Source organism: Monodelphis domestica, chromosome 3 (assembly GCF_027887165.1).
Source record: "Monodelphis domestica isolate mMonDom1 chromosome 3, mMonDom1.pri, whole genome shotgun sequence".
Lineage (NCBI taxonomy): Eukaryota > Metazoa > Chordata > Mammalia > Didelphimorphia > Didelphidae > Monodelphis > Monodelphis domestica.
The window spans coordinates 195,586,428-195,609,883 of NC_077229.1; the positions used below are offsets into that span (position 1 = coordinate 195,586,428).

The 23,456-nt window shown below is 31.9% G+C and overlaps 1 protein-coding gene across 11 annotated transcripts in view; it reads left to right on the forward strand.

Moving 5' to 3' along the window:
• The window catches only part of CDYL (chromodomain Y like), a 188,129-nt gene that overhangs the window by 136,772 nt on the left and 27,901 nt on the right, over positions 1-23,456 (forward strand). The window lies entirely within an intron of this gene.

A 23,456-nucleotide genomic window follows, 5' to 3' on the forward strand; every position in this document is an offset into this window, starting at 1 on the left:
AATTTCGATGATATCTTCAGGGATGGGATGTGACTGATTAGATATATTAATTGTAAGTGCCAGTTTATTTCTGCTTTGACTATAGTTTAGATTTTTTTAAAGTATGAATTGGTGAAGAATAGTACTGTTGAAGAGCTTTCAAAATGAAATGGAATAGCCAATATTTTGGAGTCTGGACATATAATCCTTAATGTATAATAGTAAATATATAGAGAAGAATATCTTAATTATGAATTTGAAAGAAACCATTTGGTTTATGGGAAGTTAATTTAATGTGTTGTAGAAAGTTGCCAATATTGAAATTTAAAAAGACTTCTTGATTTACTAAATTACTACATGTATTAAGTGATTTTCCTCAATAAACTTAATCCACAAAAAGTAACCCTAATAAAGTTATTAGTTTTTGAAGTACATTCAGTGAACAGAAATAATTGTTCTTGAAGTGTAATAATATCTATGAGTATAAATATGAGAAGAGATAATTTTGAAGAACTATTTGAAAAATTCAAGGAAACTCACTTTATTCTAAAGAAATGAATGGTCCAAATAATCATATGTGTTTAACAGGAAGTTGTGTTACATTTTGTCACCCTAATGCATGAAGATAGCTATCATTAAATTTAATGACTTGTAAATAATCTTAAACTACAACATATTCAGAAAAATCCTAATTAAACCTCATGTTAAAAAGAGTCACAGGAATTATGTAACCTAGGGCTTTCATAGATCTTTGATTATTTTTGTTAATATAGTAAAATTATGATATGAATGACCCAAATATATGGGGGCTGGGCATTATTCTTTTTCACTTTTTTGAAAGGAACCATGATAGGTTATTAGCTTTAGATTCAGAAGAGCTCTTAGAAGCAAGATGAGAAGAATAACATCAGTATTAATGTTATTAGTCACACGCAGCTTTTAATGTTAGCAAAGCACTTCACATGTTAATTTCATTTGTTTCTTACAAAAACCCTGTTGGGTAAAAGTTCTATTATTATCCCAATTTTATGAGTCAGTCATGTTAGCAAACATTTATTAAACACCTCTTATACATGCCAGGCACTATTCTAAAGCAGTAGGAATGCAAAGAAAGGCAAAACAAAATAAAAGTCCTTCTCTCAAAGAGTTCATACTATGGGGAGACAACAGGAAAGCCAACTGTGTATAAATAAGATACCTACAGGATAAATTGAGGATAATCAGCTGAGGGGAAAAAACATGAAAATTAAGGAGAATTTTAAAAGTCTTTAGAAAGAAGACATTTTATCTGGAATTTCACAAGATGAGGAAGAAAAGACAGGTATGAAGAAATAGCCAGAGAAAATGGATAGAATGAAGAATTCATTCTTGGTGTAGCAAAGAAGTCAATATCACTAGTACTGCAGTTCATGGAGGGGAGTCAGGTGCAAGGTGATAGGAAAAAAAATATAAAGGCTCCAGGTTACAATGGGCTTTTAAAGTTAAGCCGGATTTCATATTTGATCCTGGAGGGAGCTTCAGGAGGGTATTGAAAAAAAGAGGTTTGTGATGTTATCAGATCTGTTATTAAGGACAGCCCATTTGACAACTGTATGGAAAATGGATTGGCATGGGGAAAGATTGAATGAGTGTGAGGTGATGAGCCTACAGTAAAGGTGGTAGAGTCAGAGGAGAGAAGGGGGCCAATTGGGGGAGATGTTATGATATAAAAATGTCTGTACTTAGTAACTGATTGGATTAGGAAGTGAAAAATAATATGAAGACAAGATGAGGAAAGTGAGGGTGAGAGAGATCTAATGACTTTCCCAAATCTCAAGAACAAAATTTGAACCTGTGTTTTCCTTATTCCAGGTTCAACAACTTGTTTGTTATGGCATAAATATAATCTGCCTCCCTCATTTTGTATTTGAAGAAACCAAGACTTGGAAAGGATAATGAGTTCGTTGTTCAGGGTCACACAGGTAGTGTGGGAGTTGTAGCCAGATGATTGACTTTTAAAGCCATTTCCTCCCTCCCCATCCCCCCCAGTTGAATTGAGCTGTGATATTACTGATTGTCAGGTAGCCCCACTTTCTCCATTCTTTAAAATATATCTGGGTTTGAAGCATGGATTTTCTTTTACTTTTTTCAGAGTATTAGCAGTTTCTATTTGCTCAAATTTCATATCAGATGGAGTTAGGGAGCTGGTTGGATAAATGGAGAGGTCACTAGACTTTGAATTGGGAAGAGTTCAAATTTCACCGCCAACATTTAGTCTGCCCTGTTTTATTCATCTCTAAAAATTCTGATTAAAAAATAGCCACTTACCCCCCCCCCCCACCACCACCACAAGTGTTTTTGTAAGTCATATAATGCTCTTGGCTGTCCACCATTATCAATAATCCTTTAAACTCCAATTTAGATCGTGCTTAATTCTTTTTCATACTCTACCCTTCCAAGTGCCAACCATTAAAATAATAAATAAAAGGGGGGGGTTAATTGGTATTCAACAGTAGCAATACTGACAACCAGAGTAATATTAATAGGTGGCACTTGAATAAAGCTTTACCACTTTTATTTTCATCATTTTATAATTGAGGAAACTGAGACTCAGAGACAACCTCTCAGAATAGTTTAAGTGACTGACTTGGGGCAAGTCGATTGGGTAAAATGTTTCAGGTTCCAGATCCAACTTTAGCACTCTGTTCCCTTACTCCACATTGTTTCCTAAATGGTAAAATATATTCATAAGAATCAAAATGAAATAAAATAAGACAAATTAAAACAAAAAATTGATAAATTAAGACATCTCTCCATGTATTTTTTTAAACCTTTACTCTAGTGCATAGAATTAATACTGTACATTGGTTCCAAGGCATTAGAGCAGTAAGGTTTAGGCAATAGGAGTTAAGATCACACAGCTAGGAAGTATCTGAGGCCTGATTTGAACCTAGGGCATTCCGTCTCTAGGCCTGGTTCTCAATCCACTGAACCATGTAGCTTTCCCCCATCTCCATGTATTTTTTTTTTTGACATGTACATGAAATTTTAATAAAATAGCAAATAGTTACTGGTAGTTTTGGTTTTGTTGCTATTAATGTATATTGATGTATTTTACGGTGTTTTTGTTGGCAGTTTTTTGTTTTTGTTTTCTATTATACTTTGATATAAGCTTCACCATTACTATTTGAATTCTTTAAATTCATATCATATAATAATAATTTATTCGTCCAATCTCCAATTATTGGGTACATAGACCACTAGGAATATAAAATCTATCTAGTTTTTTTTTTTGACTTGGCCTAGTGGGAAAACTACTGTGGTGATATATATGAATATTTTTGTTTTCATGTTTTCAAAGTAGATTAAATATTATTTTATAGCTCCACCATTAGTGTATTAGCATGCCCAAATTGCTATAGTCCCACCAGCATTTAATTTTTTCATCTTTTTGCTCTTTATGCTAATTTGAGAGGTGTTAAGCTATATTTAAGATATTTGAATTCTCGTTTATCTTATTATTTGGTTTTTAAACCTTATCTATATGATTGTTAAACTATTCCCTTTTTGAAGAATGACCTGTTAACATTCTTGAACAGATAACTTTTACAAAAGTAAAAGTCAAAAAATACTCTAATACAATTTCCTTTGATTCTTTGTTGATTTCAAGTTGTGAACTATTTGTTTAAAAATCAATGATAGTAACAAACTGTTAGCTAATATAAGCCAGAGAGTATAAACAGTGAAAAAGAAGAAAATAACAATGAATAGATATATAAATACCACTATTAGGAAGTCAACATTCATTATGACAGCAAAAGTGATTCTTCTATATAAAAGAAACATTTGTATGTCTTCAAAAACAGAAAAGTACTTGTTGATGGAACAAGAAGTATAATCCAGCTAAACAATTATCTACAGTTGAGCTGACTTTGAACTTTTTCCCAAAGATCAGATTAATTCAAAAGCAAAATCCAATTAAAATTAAATGGGTATTCCATCCCTATAATTATTTTTTTAAATACACCTAGTACTCTAACTAGTTCTTTTTATGAAGTAAGATTGTCCCCTATTCCTAACTAAGGAAGGATAAGAACTCAGAATACTTTAAAATTAGTGATTTTATTTCTTTTCAAAATCCCTGTAAGCTGGAAATATTCTAAATAGCAACCCACATTTTTTTTTTTACTGAAAGAAGACAAATATCTTGCTTAAGGCCCTTGAAATGTCATAGTTTGGAATCATTGACTTTTTTTTTTACTTTTATTATCACGGCTTTTAAAACTATAATATGCTGCCCAAATGTGACAAAGAAGGCAAACCAGAGGTCATTGTCACTAAGATATATATTGATTAAACCATTTGATACTATATTGGCAGTCAAGATGCTAATTGAAAATAGTTATGAAATATTTATGAATAAATAATTATGAATATTTAAGACCAACATAGAAAGTTAAGAAGAAACAGTGAGCATTTTTCAAATTCTATTTAGTAGTGGAATTTTAAAAGTAGATCAGTTTAGTAAGTATTCAGATTCTAAAACCATATATATATATATATAATACAGATATGCATATTTGTATTTTATGTCTCAAGACAAAAAAATATAATAAATTATTTTACAAAAATGTCTGGGAGAATTATAACTCTTTGCCCCAAAACCCTAGTCTAGGCCTGTATTTTATACCATATATTACTATACGTTTTCATACATTTCAAGAATGGATACTGGAGGGGGCAAGAGTTCATAGTTGACTTACAAGTTAAGTAAGTCTGGCATGTTATATATTTCAACAATGCCATACAATATGTATTGTAATATATGTGCCTTGACAAAATGACAGTATGTTTATACCAACAGCTGACAAGTTTTCTTGGCAAAGTAGAAATGTAATGTAATTATAATTATCATCATTAATAGAATCATAGAGCATAGGATCATAGATTTATCACTGATGACATCTTAGAGACTTTTAATTCTAACTCCTTTGTTTTACAGATTAAAAAACTAAGGATGGCAGAGAAGTGCGAGGTAAAGTGACTTTCTCATAGTCACATGGCTAGTTTATCTGAGGCACATTTGAACTCAAATCTTCTCTTATTTTGCCACCTATATACAATTAAATTCACTTTAAAGTGTACCTTTCTCAAGTCCAAATCTAAGGTCTTTGCTACCTCCCTCCCAAATAAATAAAGCCTAAGTTTGACCATTCTTTATATATTGAAAATGCAAATTTATCTAGTATAAATTAGCATTAATTGTTTACCTCTATGATAGACATTGTGCTTAACATTAGAAACATAAAAATAAGAGCAAAAGGAATTGTATTTTAATAGGGGAATAAGCATATTGTGTATGATTGATTTACAAAAAGGATTATAAAGACATAATTTTGCAAGGCAATTGATTAGAAGCTTGGGCAGAGATGGGGAGTAATCAAGAAGGCCTTTAAATAGATGGCTTTCAACTGAATCTTGAAATTCAGGAAGATATGTATGTTTCTATGTAATATGATTGGATTGGAGAGGGTGTGGAAAGAAACCTTGTTTAAAAAAAAAAGATTTAAGTGTAAAAATGTCAAATAAAAGATTTTATAATTGATCCTAAAAGGTAATACAGAGCAACCACACTTTATTGAATTGAGAAGGGATATGATCAGACTTGCCCTTGAGGAAAAGTACTTCAGCAGACAGTGGATCATGTAGGGGAAAAGCTGAGGTGAAGCGACTAAATAGGAACCTATTGCAATATTCTAAATGAGAGGTTATAAAGGCCTGAATTATGTTGATGACTGCGTGAGTGAGAAATACAAGATATGTTTTGAAGATAGAATTTTGACAATGGTAATAAATTTTTATCATCTTATCTTTTGCTTTAAGTTCTATAATTTCTACATTTTGTGTTTGCTTAAAAATATTCAAAAGCAATAAACTAAATTATTCATATTAATCAAGAATCCTATTTCTACTTAACTGATAATCCATAGATCATTTTGCTACTTTTTTGTTCTGGAAAAGTTATTAAAATAATATTAGCACAGATTTCATTTAAATGAAATATTTTCACAGAAGTTATCAGAGTCTTTGATTCTCCTATTCCTCCCCCATGTACTATGTAAAGAATATTTTTAACTTATTGCAAATTGTTTTCTTCACTTAGAATTCAATTACTGAATGCATGCTGGAATAGTGGGAAGACCACTGGCGTTGGGAGTTAGAAAATCCTTGGTTCGTATCCTGTTTTAGACATTTAGCTGTGTAACTCTGAGAAAGTTTTTTGTGCAAAGTGAAAAGGTGATATTCTGTAAAATCCTTTAATTCTTTTTTTTTTTTTAACCCTTACCTTCCATCTTGGAGTCAATACTGTGTATTGGCTCCAAGGCAGAAGAGTGGTAAAGGCTAGGCAATGGGGGTCAAGTGACTTGCCCAGGGTCACACAGCTGGGAAGTGTCTGAGGCCAGATTTGAACCTAGGACCTCCCATCTCTAGGCCTGGCTCTCAATCCACTGAGCTACCCAGCTGCCCCCTAAAATCCTTTATTTCTAAATCCATAAGCCTGTATCTCTTGAGAAGAGCTCATGCTAATACATAGTTTTATAACAGTATGGATAAATTCACAAAATGTTTATTAAGCAAGTCCTATGTACTGGACACTGCATTACATACTGGGCATAAAATGAGAAAAACAGAACAGTCCCTGTTCTCAAGATTTTTCATTGGTAAGACTATAATATTTGATATTTGTGAAGAGGTTATTCTTTATAATGATGTCCAGTAGTCTACCCCTTGTTTATCAATTAACAATTCATTGTAGTATGTACCAAGCATTGATAAGCTAACAGTATTATTCAAAGTTTACTAATGATTTGGAAAAGTAGGCCTCAAAAAATTTACCTAAATTTACCTAAGACCTTAAGAAAATTTACCCATGGCCACTCAGTCACATAGCAGCGGAGTTAGAACTTTCACCCCAGATTTTCTGATTCCTAGTTCAGTGTATTGTGCCAGTGTTAAAAACACTGTAATAAGGGACAGAAGTCCCTAGAAGTGAAGCCAACACTACTCTGGTACCTAGATGAGTTCAAAGGTAATGGCAGGACCATGGATAGCTCTGTGAGCTGATAATATGAGAAAATCTTGCCTTGTTAGAGGTTTGTTTGTTTGTTTGTTTTTTTTTATTTATCTCTGGGTACTTCAAACCTACAAAAAACTTACCCACACAAACTGTCCCTGATGAGCTCTCTTCCCTGCCAATACATAAAACAGCCGTGTACCTTCCATGACTACTAACATATTTATAAAAAACAAAACCAACCACAGAATCTGGCATTTTAATGGGATTTCTTTACTCTGAAATAGAAGTTTGAAAAATATAAACCACTCTGGGACAGATACCTATCCTGCCTATATGCCCACTATACTTCCTGGATTTTTACATGATTTTTTTATTTTTCACTTCACCTGAAGTAAAAGTTCTTAGCAGTCATCTAGTTTAATCTCTTTGTTTTACCAATGAGGTCCAGAAAGGCTTAAAATGGCCCCAGGCCACCCTTTAGAGGATTTCAAATATAATCAACCTCATGTCTCCCAAAACATTTCTATATACATGCAATATAAATGGAACTGTATATAAAAACTATGCAATATATTTATCAACATACTGTTCTCCTTTGAACTTCCTTTTGCTCTCAATATTTAATTTTTTTTTACTAATGTCTATCTCTGTCTCTTTATATCTCTATCCTTTTTTTCTCTCACTATATCTCCCCTCCATAATTCTCCTACTCTAAATCAAATTAAAGCTATTGTTTTAATGACATAAAAGGGCTCCGTTAGCCTTGTCTGCAAAAATTGCATTTCACTCAGGACTTTTACTACCTTGCTTTTAAGAAGTAGGAAGCATGAATTCATCCTTAGGGGTGTATTGATCAGAGTTCTTGAGTCTCTTTATACTGTTGGAAAAACATAAGTTGTCCTCCTTTCTTTCTTCTTCATTTCATATAAGTCTTCCTTGGTTTCTCTTAACCCATTTGTTTCATCACCTTTTTTATATAGTAATAGTGCATTACATTAATATATCATAATTTGTTCATTCCCCAGCTTTCACATGAATCCTTTCTCTTTTTCATTGACGTTTTGGTGTTAAATGACTAATAGTGGTCTTTATGGGTCAAATGTGCACAATTGATAGACAAGATGGTTCTAAATTGTTTCCTAGAATGTTTGGTTCAGTACCTATCTTCCTGCACTTTTGCAGTTGCCTTTTTACACTGTTTTTTTTTTTGCCAGTCATGTTACAAGGTAGATTCTAGACTTCTATTAAATTTCATTTTTCTTCCTATTAGTAATATGAATCATGTGAGCTTTCCTTTTTTCTTGAGATCTATCTTTTCATATTCTTTGACCATTTTATTTTGAGGATCAGCTCTTAATCTTATATTTATATTAATTTCCTGTATACCCTAGACCTGTGTTGGTGAACCTATGGGCACCCCTCTCCCCAGCAGTCCAATGGGAGCACCTGGAGTAAGGGGGCAACTCACATGTGGCATGAGGGTTCAGTTTGGGAACTTGGTTTCTAAAAAGTTCACCATCGCTGCTCTAGACCATGTATCCATTTGAATTTATATGATATGCAGGGGTTTTCTACACCTAATTTATCAAACCTCATTACAAATTTCCAAAAAACAGGTTTTTTTTTTCTTTTTTTAATATTGAGTTCTTAAGCCACATATTTGATATCTTGGGTTTATCAAATACTAATTCAACCAGAAATATTTTATTTCCTCTGTGTCTTATGTACATAATGTATCCCACTTACCAATATTTTGCTTGTTTTTTTAAACTACTAACATGTAGTTTAGTTAATTATTGTTCTGTTGTATAATTTGCAATTGGGTACTGTTAAGGTTCTTCCTTTCTCCTTCTTCCTCTCTTAATTCAAGAATATTCCTAGGTGAAATTGTTCATTTTACTTGTTTTATAAACAACCTTTGGTACTTTTATTATGATACTTTTATATATAAAATAGTTTAGGTAAAGTTTTTATTATTGATACAGCCCAACTAAGTAATCCCTCTCTAGAGTGATTAGCTTGTTTTTATTTAAATAAAAAGTGTTTTTGTAGCTGTATTAAAATAATTTCTCAGTTTGTCCAGGTAGATTTTTCTTTCTTCCTGTTAGATTTTTATTAATAATGTAGAAAAATACTGGTTTTTGTAGGCTTATTTTTTATCCTGTTAATGGCTGAATTAATTGTAATTATGTAAGCCCTAATGGTATAATCTCATATTTTCTTTGCTTATGATCATTCCTTCAATTTCTTTTTCTCCTTCTGCTATAGCTAATATTTCTAGAAATATATAATGACAATAGACATCCTTCCTTTACTTCAGATATTATTGTTAAAATCCTATAGTCTTTCCCTGTTACGAATAATGTTAGTTCTTTCTTTTAGATAATTTATTTATTCCTGTTCTGGTGGTTGTTGTTTTTAACCCTTGCCTTAGAATCAGTATTGTGGGTTGGTTCTAAGGCAAAAGAGCAGTAGTGACTAGGCAGTGGGGGTTTAGTGAGTTGCCCAGGGTCACACAGCTGAGATGTGTCTGAGACTACATTTGAATCCAGGACAATTCTGTGCCTGGGTTTCGTTCTCAATCCACTGAGCCACTTGGTTGCCCCCTATTTCTGTGTTTTTTAATGTTTTTAGCCTAAAAATGAATTTTAATTTTGTCTTCTCAAGCTTTTTCTCTGTTGTAATTATGTAATTATTACTCTTCTTTTCATTAGTGTCTGCTATGTTATAGTTTTCCTTATATTGAACCTAGTCCTTCCTGATATGAATCCAATCTGGTCACAGTGTATAATTTTTCTTGTATATATTGTCATACTCTTTCTGACATTTTATTTAATACTTTTATATCAATTTTCATTTGAGATGTTAGTCAAGTGTCCAGAATTTATAAACATCATATTGAACATTCTGTGTCTTGTTAATCTGAGCATTTTACATTTCAGAAGTTAAAATTTTGCAGATGTGTAACTGAGCAAAGTAGTTTTTCATACTTTCCTTTTCTTTGTTGTGTATTTTTCTTAACTCATTTTCCATTTTGAAACTTTGGGGTCATCCTCCCCCATTTATACATTAGTCAAAAAGTAGCTCCAGGTTTTATTTGATTTTGAGGGTTTGTTTTAAATTTTGTTCATCTCTTGATTTTCAGAAGTTTCTCATTTTTCATTTGAGTTTTTTGATCATTGCTTTTCTAGTCATTTTACTTGCAAGCTGAATCACTACATCTATCCTTTCACTTTTAAAAAAAGGTGCTTCATGTTTTCTAATTTATTGAGGTCAGTAAATGGCATGTTTAATTTTTCTGCTTTTGTTTATAAGTTCTTTATGCCTACTTAATGTAATTTTTGTCATGGTGTCTTGGAGACATGTCAGTTCCCACTCAGTAAATAATAGAGAACTATCATATACAACATATCTAAAATTCTCTTAAGGACCTTCTTAATCTTTCTTGTTAAATTTGTTTAGGTCTCTAAGGAACAATATGGAGATTCTCCAATTGTTATCATCTTGGAGTCTTTTGATAAAATGTTAAATACCTACTTACTATGCCATTTGGTGCATATAAATCAGTTTTTGAATTTGTATCACAGGGCAGATAGCTGTCATTTCAGGTGATACTTATTGAGGTATTCAGGAGGTACTTAATGAGAATGAAACTAGATGGTTGAAGGGGTACAAAAGGCAAATCATGTTTAATTGTCCCTTTCTACCAGATGAGGAAATAAGAAACATTATAGCAATATGCCCAGAAGCTACAGTAATATGAATGGAAATACTAAAATTACATGACTAATTCTGTATCTAAATGACTAGTGTTGATCCCAAAAAAGGAGCATATACATACAAACACAAAAAAACAGCCCAGAAAACTCATATCTATATCTTTTTTGCAGTGCTGGATTACTGTGGGTATGGTATGATGCATTTGCTGTAAGATTCTGGAGATGTGATTCTCAGTTTTACTAAAATACTACTTATCTTTCTTTTTTATTCTTTTTGATCATGGATGCCTTGTTGTAGGTTTTCTCAGAGAGAGGGATATATGTAGAAATCAAGGTGATATAAAAATAAGACATGTCAATTAGAATAAGAAAATATGACTGCTGCTTGCCTATAATCACAGTATGTGGTTAATGTTATTCCAGGTCCTTTGGTTTTTTCCCCTCTATCCCCCTTAACCCTAACTTTCTATCTTAGAACTGACTGTAAGCCATAAATTAGAGGCAGGCAATGGGGGTTAAGTAACTTGCCCAGTCACACAACTAGGAAGCATCTGAGGACAGTTTTGAATTGAGGACTATCCTCCATTCCTGGCTATCCTCACTAAGCCACCTAAGTAATTGGGTGGGGATAGCCCCATCCAATCTCTCTTCTTTAATTATCCTGCCTCTTTTATAGAACCTGCTCAGATCAAGTGTTGTATATTAATTTTTTATAATTAAAAATAAAGTCAAATTTATCTATATATTTGTACAAATGTATATTTTTTATATTAAATATAAAAAAGGAAAAATAGAGGATGACTTGAAAAAGGAGCAGTTTGTAGCAGTGGCAGTCTTGTCCAGAGTATAGTGGTGATCCTTAAAGGATTTCCTACTTATCTGCAGTAGATAAATCTAGATGGCCACTTGGTGTTTGTTTTTGTTTTGTTTTGTTTTGTTGGTAAACAATCCATGCAATCTAGGTCTGTGACAGTCCTGTGGAAACCAGAACAGAGAGAAGTTACAATAGGGAACAGAAAGCCATATGCAGAGCATAACAGCTTAACAGAGGAGAAGCCAAGCTAGTGATCTAAGAGAGTAGATTGACTCTGGGGTTTCATCCTCTCCAGTGGCATGATGGGATTAAATCAGCATATAAGAAGCCTCTACTCAACCCATCAAACTGCCTGTCACAGTCTAGCCTATCTTTCAGTTAACTGCAGTCTGGACAAAAGAGCAATACTAAAAAATTTCTGCAAAATGCAAGAATTAGTTTGGCCATTGAATTCAGAATCAAGCAGGACCAAGTCAGATCATCTAGAGTATAATAGATCTTGACCAAAGCATAAATAAACCCCCAAATCTACAAACTAAAACTGGAGATATTAATAAACTAAGAATCCCAGTAGCTCAAAAGAAGAGGGAGTAATGCAGAAGTCAAAATAAAATAATTTTGTGTCTACAAGGTCAAGCAGAGTGCCTGAAAGCAGTGAAGTAAGACTCAGAAAATGAAATAACTAAGAAATTAGAAGAAACATTGGTAAATCTTACCTATGAAGCCCTCTAAAAGTTAGAATAAGCCCAAAAGAAAAGAATTCTGTGAAATGACAAATACTTTTGTGTTTTTTTAAAAAATCAAATATTAGAGGAAGAAAAAAACAGGAGAAAGCATAAGACATAATATTAAATATAGCTGCCATGGAAAACATATTCTGAACATCAACAGATAAGATTAGATACCATATTTCATGAAATCACAAATTAATACTGCCCATACCTTTTAGAACTAAAGTTCAAAGTGAGATTAAAAGAAATCAGCTTGTCATCTCCTGAAACTATAAAAATAAGATTTTCAAAAACATGACTGGTGAAATCCAGACCTAATTGAGGGAGGAAAATAATAAAAGCAAGCCAAAAAAAGTCTAAAAACCGAAGAACTATATTCAACGTCATACAAAACTTGTTATCTCATGCTTTTGAAGAGAGGAAAACTTGGTTTATCACCTTTCAAAAGTTATACACTTTTTTTTTTTACTACCAAGAAAATTTTATTCAGGAGACTGGGTATAGTCCTACTAGGCAGAATGGAAGATTGTTCTTTAATGAAATAAAGCATATCTAAGAATTCTGTTTTAAAATATTAATATTTTTGTGAATACATTGAAATAGAAAAACAGAAACTAGGGACAAGGTAGAAAGGCACACAATTTGATCATTTTGAAGGGACTGAGAAAGAATTGATTACTATTAAAAAAAGGGTTGAAGTAACAAGATCTCTAATGTCATCAAATCATAAAGTTATGTAAGACAAGCAGATCTCAAAGTGATGTTACTCATTTGGCTTTATTGTGTGTATACTTTAAAATCTTAGAAGAAAGGGAAGCTTTAAAGGGCCTTTTTGGGGAAGAAGAGGTGTGAACCCAATTTCAAGTACTAGATATTAAATAATATATAAATGTGATTTGAAAGTGAGTAGAAGGGAGTTATTTTACAGAATATCAATTTCATCTGAGCTGGACAAAGGAAGGCAGAACACATTTATAGAAATTACTTATATACACATTTACAAAAAGAATGCCATACAAATATTTATTTCACTAGGGAAATAAGAGGACTGGAGGAGTTAAAAGGGAAGGTGGACAGGTGAACTAGTATTAATAAATAAAATAAACTCCAACATTGTAGGGGTGATGTGAAGGTTGGATTAAAATTAAAGAGAGTAAAACTTTTAGGTGTTATGGGTTCAAAAATAAAATTTACAATTCACATCTATAAGGCAAAAGCTTCTCTCTCACAACCACACTATTCTTTATTGTAGTAATAGGAGAAGGGGAACAAGAGAGGGTATAGTCAAGGTAATGTGCCAGGAATTTTCCCCCAATAGAAGAAAATAATGTTTTTTACAAGAAATACATTTAAATATTCAGAGAGTTCAATTTAAGCCTTGGATAAAAATAATTATACTTCAAATGATTTCAAAAGCAATTGTCAGAGTTCATTTCCAGGTCACATGGCAGATACACAAAATTAATATTGAAAAGCAAAAAGTAAATAAATATCTTGCTGACTACATTGCAGGAAAATTATCTTTAATAATCTTGAACATTTAAATCATTTTTAAAACTTTAAGTTTAAAGAATTGGTGAATCAATAAGTAATACAAAGAAAAATAAATGTTTATCATTTTTGCCCAATAACCAAAGCAATCCTTAGAGGAATTTTATATTTCAGTATACTTTCATTCAGGAGAAAAAGGAAAAAAGAAAAATATCTCTCCTTCAGGCATGCTATCAAAATAGCCTCCTATCCTACATGATATCAAAGCAGTAGAAAAGGTGAGGCATAATTTAAAATCTTGTAATTTTAAATTTTAATTGTAATTTAATTGTAATCTTGTATTAGCATTTACTTTATGCTATTACTCAGGGACTTTATGCAACTAATATTAGTACTAATAATGCAAAGTAAAACAACTCTAAAATCATAGTGCCACATCATTAGAGCTGGCTCTTGGAAGAAATAACAAAAAGGAGTTAAGAATTTGTTAGGTTAGCCTTCCCATCTTAGATTTCATTCTGCTTACTCTGAAAGGTAGTCCTAATCCTTCTTTCAGCTTTCTTTTAACTTCAATAGAGTTAAATGAATCTTTTTAGTTTTGATTACCAGCTTCACTTTATTCTAGCCATTATTATCCTCTATAGAGCCCCCTCACAATAACATACTAAAAAGTTTTGGTTTTAATTCTCAATTACTTGCCTTTCCTTCCATCTTCTACATGTCTCTCTAAATAAAAAAATTTCCCTGGTCCTTGTGCATCCCATCCACATCAATTTCTTTATAATTTTGCCTTACTGAAATCACTTCTTCAAATAAGGCATCAAATTCATTTCTCAAGCCTGTTCTCTGCATCTCAAGGATATTATTTTCATTTCTGAAATATAAAATATTGAGAAAATTCATGTAGGTGTGAGCTTCCTTTAAACATCATATTACATCATTTTCTTTTTTTGGCATATAAGTAATTCTGTGAGATCAAAATTAAGCATAATATTAAAGGAAATCTTGGAATTTTTATTTTGTTCAGTTCTGAACACTACATTTTAAGAAGTACACTTTAAAAATGTGATAATAGTGGTGAGTGGTATATAAATTATAAAAACTAGTTCATAAAATTGGAAAAGAGAAGATTTTGACCATTCTTCTCATTAAGTTCTATAATATGGGGGAAAAGATTAGTTAGATCATAGAAGATTGTATGCCCAGAACATTAGAATTAGAAGAAATGTCACTCCAGAATTGAAGTTAATAAGAAAATATTTTTAGCCCACCCTATGAAATTGAGATTTCAGTCTCTAAATGGTTCCAAAATCCTGAAAGAATATTCTTTATATCTTAGATAAGCAATAAATGTTAACAGAATAATTGTTTCCTGCTTTTTTTCTAGAAAAAGGTAGACTCATAGAGTGATTTTGCTGGAGTTTTTTCTGCATTGTGTTATGGGAAAATTGATTAATATATTCTTATAGTGCAAATGAGGAGTGTAAATATTAACAATCACTTTACTTTGTTTTACTATTAGTGCACCAAACAACCCAAAGCCACCTTTTTTTTTTAAAGGATGAATTAGTTTATCTAAACTAGTTAGCTTAGAAAGATGTATTTCTTATTTCAAGTTAACAAAATAACGTTCTACATTATTGATAATTCAGGTTGTTTTTTGTTTTGTTTTGTGTTTTTTATTGTGAATCTTATCTCTTCATATCCTGATCACCCTAGGGTAAAATAATAAAATTCTTAACCATATAATTCTTTGTACCAGATTTTAGGGCTCTCCCTCCACCCCAAGTTTACCTCACCAAATACAGATAGCCCTTGAAGCTCACTTAGGTAGTTTCACTCTTGAAAAAGGCCTATCCTTGAACTTAAACTAGTGAATGAGTTATAAGGATTTAGATTCTGGGTTCAATGTCCTCCCGAAATGCCACATAAGTAACTCATTTTAGCATAGAGGAAACTCTAGTATCTTAAAAGTTCTGCCAAGTGGTTAAGTTACCAAAATTTGGGGAACATTTTGCCTTCTAAAGACTAGCCTGTTTTAAGAAGCTCATCATCAGTAAATTTGACTATTAAGTGATAAAATTCTTCATCAATGATATCTCAGAAAACAAAAAAACTTTCAATGGTATTCAACGAGAGCTCCCTCTTCTGCTTCTGGAGTGATAATAGTAGAGAAAGTTTTGCGTAAAGGAGTAGAAAGTGTTGAAATTCTGCCATTTTTAAACCATCTATGTAAGTATTAAATTGTTGATCATCTAAATTTGAGATCTTTGTTCAACACCTCACAAAGGGATATACTGCTAAAAGGAATTATTGATCTTGACATACTTTAAATTAAAACAAAATATAAAACAAAGATTAACTTGTATAGAAGGAAATTTTGTGATTCCTTCCTGAAAAGTAATAGTCAGCATAATTGTTTTTGTCACATTTCCAAAAGAAAAAAATTTTATGGGAAATTCAGCCATCAGTGCTCATGGCCTTTTATTTAGGATCATCATAAAGGTAATTAGATTTTATACAGCAAAAACTTGTTAGAATGGAAAAAGAAATAAAGGAGTTAAGTAAGACTCCAAATTAACTTACCTTCTTTCTCTGTAAATAACTTTTTACAACAGATATCTGCATTAGGCAAAACATAAGTAATGAAGAAATATTCCTGAGAATTTAGAAACAAAAGAATCCACAGGCTTGGAGACTACACCAAAAGATCATAACTGTTTTTCATGAATAAAATCAGGACAGGTGCAGCTAGGTGGCACAGAGTATAGAATGTCAGGCCTGGGAATCAGAAAGACCTGAGTTCAAATTTGACCTCAGACACTTCCTACCTGAGGAAGTCACTTAACCCTGTTTGCCTAGGCCTTGCCTTTCCATCTTAAGAGTTGTTACTAAGTCAGAAAGAGTTAGGACAGAGCTGGGAATAGACATATCATAATATTGATACCCAAATAGACAAAAAAAATTTGCTTATTGATGTAGGAATCATTTCCTAATGAACTATATTAGATAAACCATAAAACCAACATTTTGTTAAAGATTAAAATCAATTCCAAATGAGAGAATAAGAATGGAAAGATGTATATAGTTGAGGTAACATTGACCTATCATTTTTCAAAAAGTTTTATTGATGTCTTATTTTTACATTATATTATAAATATTTACATAATACTACCATTCTATGAGCTATTTCTTAAAATCAAGTAAAACAATTCCACAAAACTAATACAACTGTTTCCTCATCTAAAAATGCATATAAGTAATTCTAGCTCTATAGTACCCCTCACCACAATTTTTCAGATTTTTAAAAATTTATTTTCTTTATCCAGCACCCCAAACCCCAAAATGATGATTTTTAAAAAGAAAAGACAACTAAATTGTTTATAGTAAATATTGACCTTCTATATCAAATATCTGTTTTAGAGAAAGTGTGTTAATAAATACATCTCATTCTGTGCCCTAAATCTATAACCTTTCTGTAATGGGTAGCATGTTTATCACTGGTCCTCTGCAATCATCCGTAGTCATTGAAATAATTGTAGTTCTTCAACATGTTCATTTTTATATTTTAAATTATTGATGACATAGTATATATAAATCATTCTTTTGGTTAGATTTGTTTCACTCAATATCATATAAATATTTTTGTCTTTTATTTTCTCATTTCTTACATCGCAGTGTAGTGTAACATAACAAAACTTATTCAGCTATTCCTCAATTTGTGGTCCTCCCCTTAGTTTCTCATCTCAAAAAGAGCTACTATTAATATTTCCACACCTAAAAGACCTTTTCCTCTTTCTTTGTTTTCGTTTTGGTTTGAGCTAGGCCAAAGACACTCAATATTTCACAACTTTTTGGTGTGTAATTCCAGACTTTTTTCAGCCTAGCTATATCCCTTCACATACTTGCATATAGAATTTCAGGGTTGCTTTTTTTATTTCTCCTCTTAGAATTGATTTGGAGATTTATTTTTTTTTTTAATATTGGTATAGTAAGCTTGGGTTTCTTCTCTGAGAACCCCTTGTTCATATATTTAGACCATGGATCAATTTGGGAATGGCTTATTTTTATAAATTTGAACCTATTTTTAATATCTTAAATGAAATGTTTATAAGAGAAACTTGCTACATTTTCCCCAGTTGTTTTGTCTTTTAATCATAGCTTTATTAGATTTATTCATGCAAAAGCTCTGTAAAATTTTTTATTCAGTCACATTTTTTAAAGCCCTTATCTTCTTTTTGTCTTAGAACCAATGCTAAGTATTGGTTCCAAGGCAGAAGAGTGGTAAGAGTTAGGCTATTGAGTTTAAGACTTCCTCAGGCTCACACAACTTGAAAGAGTTTTAAGAACAGATTTGAATGCAGGACTTCTTGTCTCCAGGTCTGGTTCTCCATCCACTAAGCCATCTAGCTCCCCTCACATTATCCATTTTATCTAATGTGACTCTCTCTGTGTCTTGTTTGATATTGGACTTTTTCTCCTATCAGTAGATCTCAGAAACAGTTATTTTCATGTTTCTCTAACTTGTATATGATGTGACCTTTTATATCTTAAGTCATATACCCATTTTTACCTTACATTGACAGAAAGTGTGAGCTGTTTGATCTAAATCTAATTTCATCAATACACTTATTCCCACAGGACAGGTAGGAGTCACAGTGGATAGAGCTCCAAGCCTCAAGTTGGGAGGACCTAGTTTCAAATTTGGCCTCAGACACTTCCTAGCTGTATGACCCTGGGAAAGTCACTTAACCTGATTACCTAGCCTTTGCTACTCTTCTGTCTTAGAATTGATATTAAGACAACAAGTAAGGATTTTTAAAAATATCTTAATCTCATCATTTTTGGGGCACATAGTGAGTCCTTGTTCCTATAGGTAGTGTTATTGTATTTATCAAATACTAGAATGCTGGATAGATTTATTTCTGTGTATTATATAACTAATATTTTCCACAGCTGTATCTTTTATTTAACCATAATAACTTGTTTTGAGAATTACTGCTTTATAGAAACATTTTGAGGTCTGGTACTGCTAGGCACTTTTTGTTCCTGTTTCTTGACATTATTTTACTTTAGATTCTGCTGTTGATGCTGAAAAAATGAGAAATAATCTTCACTTTTTGACTTAGATATTCCTTTCGCAAGGAAGTATACCCTGAAAACAGTCACAAGGAGGGGTTGAAAAACTTGAAACTTGGTTGAAAGCTACAAAATCAAATTTCTTAGCCCAGTCAAAAGCAATAATAGTTGGGCCTAATTAATGTTAGTTTGAAATATAAATATTTTAGGAAGATTTTACAGAGTATGATAGTGGAATATTAGTTGATTGTGCTTTTTTAAAAACACGGCCAGAAGCTAGATTTTCCCAAGTATTTAAAGACAAAACTGAAAGGACAATAACTGGATAGTAAATAGGAAAGATTTGTTAAGATTTCTAAAAGGAAATCTCTCCGTCAGAGGTAGTGGAACCTCTCAACATGAGCCAGTAGAAATATTACTAAAGAAAATAAAGATAGGAAGAAAACTGTATTAGTTTGAGTATACACATGGAAGGTGCTAGAATCAACACAAGTTTCAGTGTACTAAGAAATCAATTCTCAAGATATGTGAGAAAAGAAATGATATTAAGCACTTGTGAATATCATGTACGTTTTAACATTTTTACAACTGGGTATATACTAACCCCACATGCCTATGTTGCCATTTCTACCAAGTCCTTGTGTGATTTATGTGGAAACACTTTTTCATAAAGATGTGAGAAAGTGAGTAAACAAATTTTTATAAGCTGTATCAGACAATATTTTTAAAAAAAAATCATTCTTATACCACATCAACAGATAAAGAAACTGTGGCTCATAGAAAACAGGTAATTCGTGTGGTCTGAAGGTATCAGACTCAAGTTCCAAATCTCAGTTTCCCAACATCCAAGACTTTTTATGTTACCTAACTCTTACAGTGCTTTCAAAAGCATTTCATATAATTGCTAGCAAGTAATCATGGGAATTACCTCAGGTATTGTATGTCTTCTCAAATGGCAAATTGTTGCCCTTCAGTTGGTTCCTTCATTCCCTATACTTCTTTCTGTACTTTGCTATAAAGCTTCCTTCTACTCAATGTGCTAGGATCTTTTCTCACTATATCTTGTTGTTTATTAGAATGCACAGGATGTCCATGGGTTATTCCTTACCCTCATTATGTGAATAATACATGTTTTTTTTTTTAATTTTCACAGGTTACTTACTTGTAATATGTAATATAGGCAGAATATCAGTATTAAAAGATTTGCCTCCCCTTCTCCCCCCGAGTTGAAGTTGGGGTAATTAAAGGAGCTTTGCAATTTCCTAGAAGCAGTCCAGTATGCTGTACTCCTATTTAATTCTATCTCTTCACTCATTTATTTGAAATATCTATCCACTATCTACTAATAGGACCTGTAGACTTGCCATCTAACTGAATATCTTGATCTGTACAAATAGGCACTCTTCACCCACTTACTTTTACCTGTATGATTAGATACAATTATCTTTAACTGGTCTGATTCTCAACCAAGAAGTTCTGTAATGTTCAGTGTCCTTCACAGGTGAGACTGTAACTGTTCAGTATTTTATAGGGAATCCCTCTTTAATTTGGCCTTTGGGGCAGTGGCAAATATCTCACTGTCATGCCTTTCTTGACATTAATGGCCTTCTTGCCACTGTATAAGATCATCTATTTTATATCTATCATCAAATCTCAAATTTGTATACAATTAGAAGATAGTCTCTGAGGCAACATTTTGCTCTACTGAATCAAATACTTTTTTATAGTTAAAATCTTATATTCTCCCCACCCAACTGTGATGGGACAGATGTGAATGGTCATGTGATTATAGCTAAAGCATTCACAGAAATGTTATTTTTTGAGCATAAAGAAATCATTTGACTAAATACCAACCAATACCAATTGGTAACTAAATACCAACCCTACACTCACATTTTTTCTCCCATTTATATCACAGTCATACATGATTCTTATTAATGTGGGATATTTTCCCTTCTCTGATTACAAATATCACAAAAAGAACATAAAGTAGAAATATATGCTTTACCCATGGGGAGGTGTAATTTTCATGAACACTGAGTATATTTCTACTACAAATATGACAATAAGTTAAAACATTATATTCAGAAGAAATTTTATTTGGCCTAAAAATTATATCATATAAATTTGTACAAGTCAGTTTTTAGTAAACCAACAAAAACTGTTAGACAAGGAAATCTATATTATGAAACATTGGGAATTTATTCTGTTTTACTTATGCTTAAGTGATAGAAGGGTTTTCTTTCCCACCCCTACCCCCAATGGTAAGGAGATAGAAGGGAAAAGAATCATTTTTTTTAGTTTGAGATAAAATGTAATTTTTTAAAACAATGAAGATTCCAGAAAACATACCCTATCGTCTGTAAAATATAGATAATAAAAGTACCTACCTCCCAGACTTGTCTTGAGGATCAAATGAGATAATATGTATGAAGGGCTTTGCAAACCTTAGGTTACTATGTAAATTTTAACTGAAGTTTGGATGGTAGTAGTTTGACGATTGTCTTTGTGCGCTTTCTTAAATATAAATGGTCTCAAAAAAAAAAAGAAGCAGCAGCATGTGGAAGAATGTAGTTCATTTCTTTCAAATCTATTGTTAAGGGATTTCTTAATCAACTAGTATAGGAGATCATAAAAGATATAATAGGCAAATAATAAAAAAATGTAAATACTTTTGCATGACTAAAATGGATATAGAAAGGAAATCACTATTTTGGGGGGAAAGTTCTCAAATTTCTCTCTAAATTCAACTCAAGACTTTGCTCTGGGTTCCAAAAAGTCTGATATCTAAAAGGGGCCAGATGACATAGTAGATTGATAACTCCAAGAGCACTTCAGATACCTTCTTGTGTGACACTTAAAGGCACTTAACTCTTAATGTTGTAAGCAGCTCCCTAAATTGTAGGAAATGTGCCCTTCCGTATTGACAAAGAGAATTTAACTCAAAACCCATAAGTCTCTTGTACCACTGAAAGTACAGTCCCAATTATCCAAAATATAGAAAGGATTAAAACAAAGATTAAGAGCCATCATTATTTGATAGATAGTCAATACTATTGGATTGAAAAAAAAAATCATATGGCCTTCTAAAAGATGCCCAGCAAGACAAAAAATTACTAAAACCCAGTTGTTATTCACTTTACTGACATATAAGAGAGAAATTTTAAGGTATACTTAATCTGTTGCCTTGGGATAACTCATTTACAATTAATTGTATTGATATTATAATTATTAAACCTACTTTGTAGAGGGAGGGACATAGAAACTCAGTCAGAAGAAATACCAATGATCAAACAATATGTGGGTGAAACTATTCAAATCTCTGATGAGATAAACAACTCTTTTACTTCATGACAATAATTTCACAGAGGTATGAAATAGTATAGGAAAGGTTGTGACAGAAGAGGTCCATATATAATAAAATAACCACTTTCTAGTAGGAAAAAAAAAGGGGTGGGTGAGAGAATTAGGTGACCTAAAGTTGGAGAATAGTTAAGTAAATTGTGGTTTTAATGTAATTAAAAATTATTATACAATATAAGTAATATATTAAATCCAGAGAAAGATAGGAAGACTAAACTACTGCAGAGTAAACAAACAAAACCAAGAGAACAGTGATTATAATAATATAAATGAAACCATGATTAAGAGACATTTCAGCTTGAAGTAATTGTATTTAAATCTTTATTACAAAGAACAGCAAATGATAATTCATTCTTCCTATTAGTAGGGAGGTAAAGGATATATAGCTGTATAATGTAGAAAATTTTGTCTGACATTACCTACTTTGTTAGTCATTTATTTTTAGCTATTTATAAGGAAGGGTACATTTTTAATAGAGAATGGCACTATCTGGTTAATATTAGGATGGAGGGATAGGTGTGTTGTTTGGTTTGTTTTATCCTTAATCCATATAAGCAGGAGGAAAGAATGTTTGGGAAAGGAAGTGGGCTGAGGATGCAGTGAAAGCAGAGAACTGATAGTGTTAATTTCTTTATTATATACACAATATTAGGAGATCTCTAGAAGGCCCCTAGCACTTTGGGTATATGCCCTTGTGAGGACTTAAATAGGAGTATGTTGAGAAGCCTGAGATGAAGTGAACAATACCAATGGAAGCAATATAAATATCTATGAGGTTATAGATTACCAAAAATAATTCTTGAAAGTTATTGAGCTACTGGGTGGACGTTTTTCCGTGTGTTTGTGGAAAGCATTTCTCCTTTAGAAGAAAGATCAAATTAGATAACACGGGAACTTTTTCAACTGTTTCTATAAATTTAGTGTTTATATGTAAGTGTAATAATTCTTCCCCTTCATAACAGATTACAGCTAAAATGGTTTCTCTTTACAAATCCTTTTCAATTTTAACTAAGATCTTAAATTTAGTTTTTGATGTTTTTATCCAAATATATTTCCATATTACTTTTAAGAAAAGGGAAATAATGAAGTAAATTTCCTTTTGCTTCCTGTTTCGTATTTTGGATCTTTTGCCATGTTTTCTAAGGAAGAATAAATATTAAACATTGAAACACAGATTTCAAATATATTCTCATTTGAATTTATTAATCTATTAAGTATTTTAC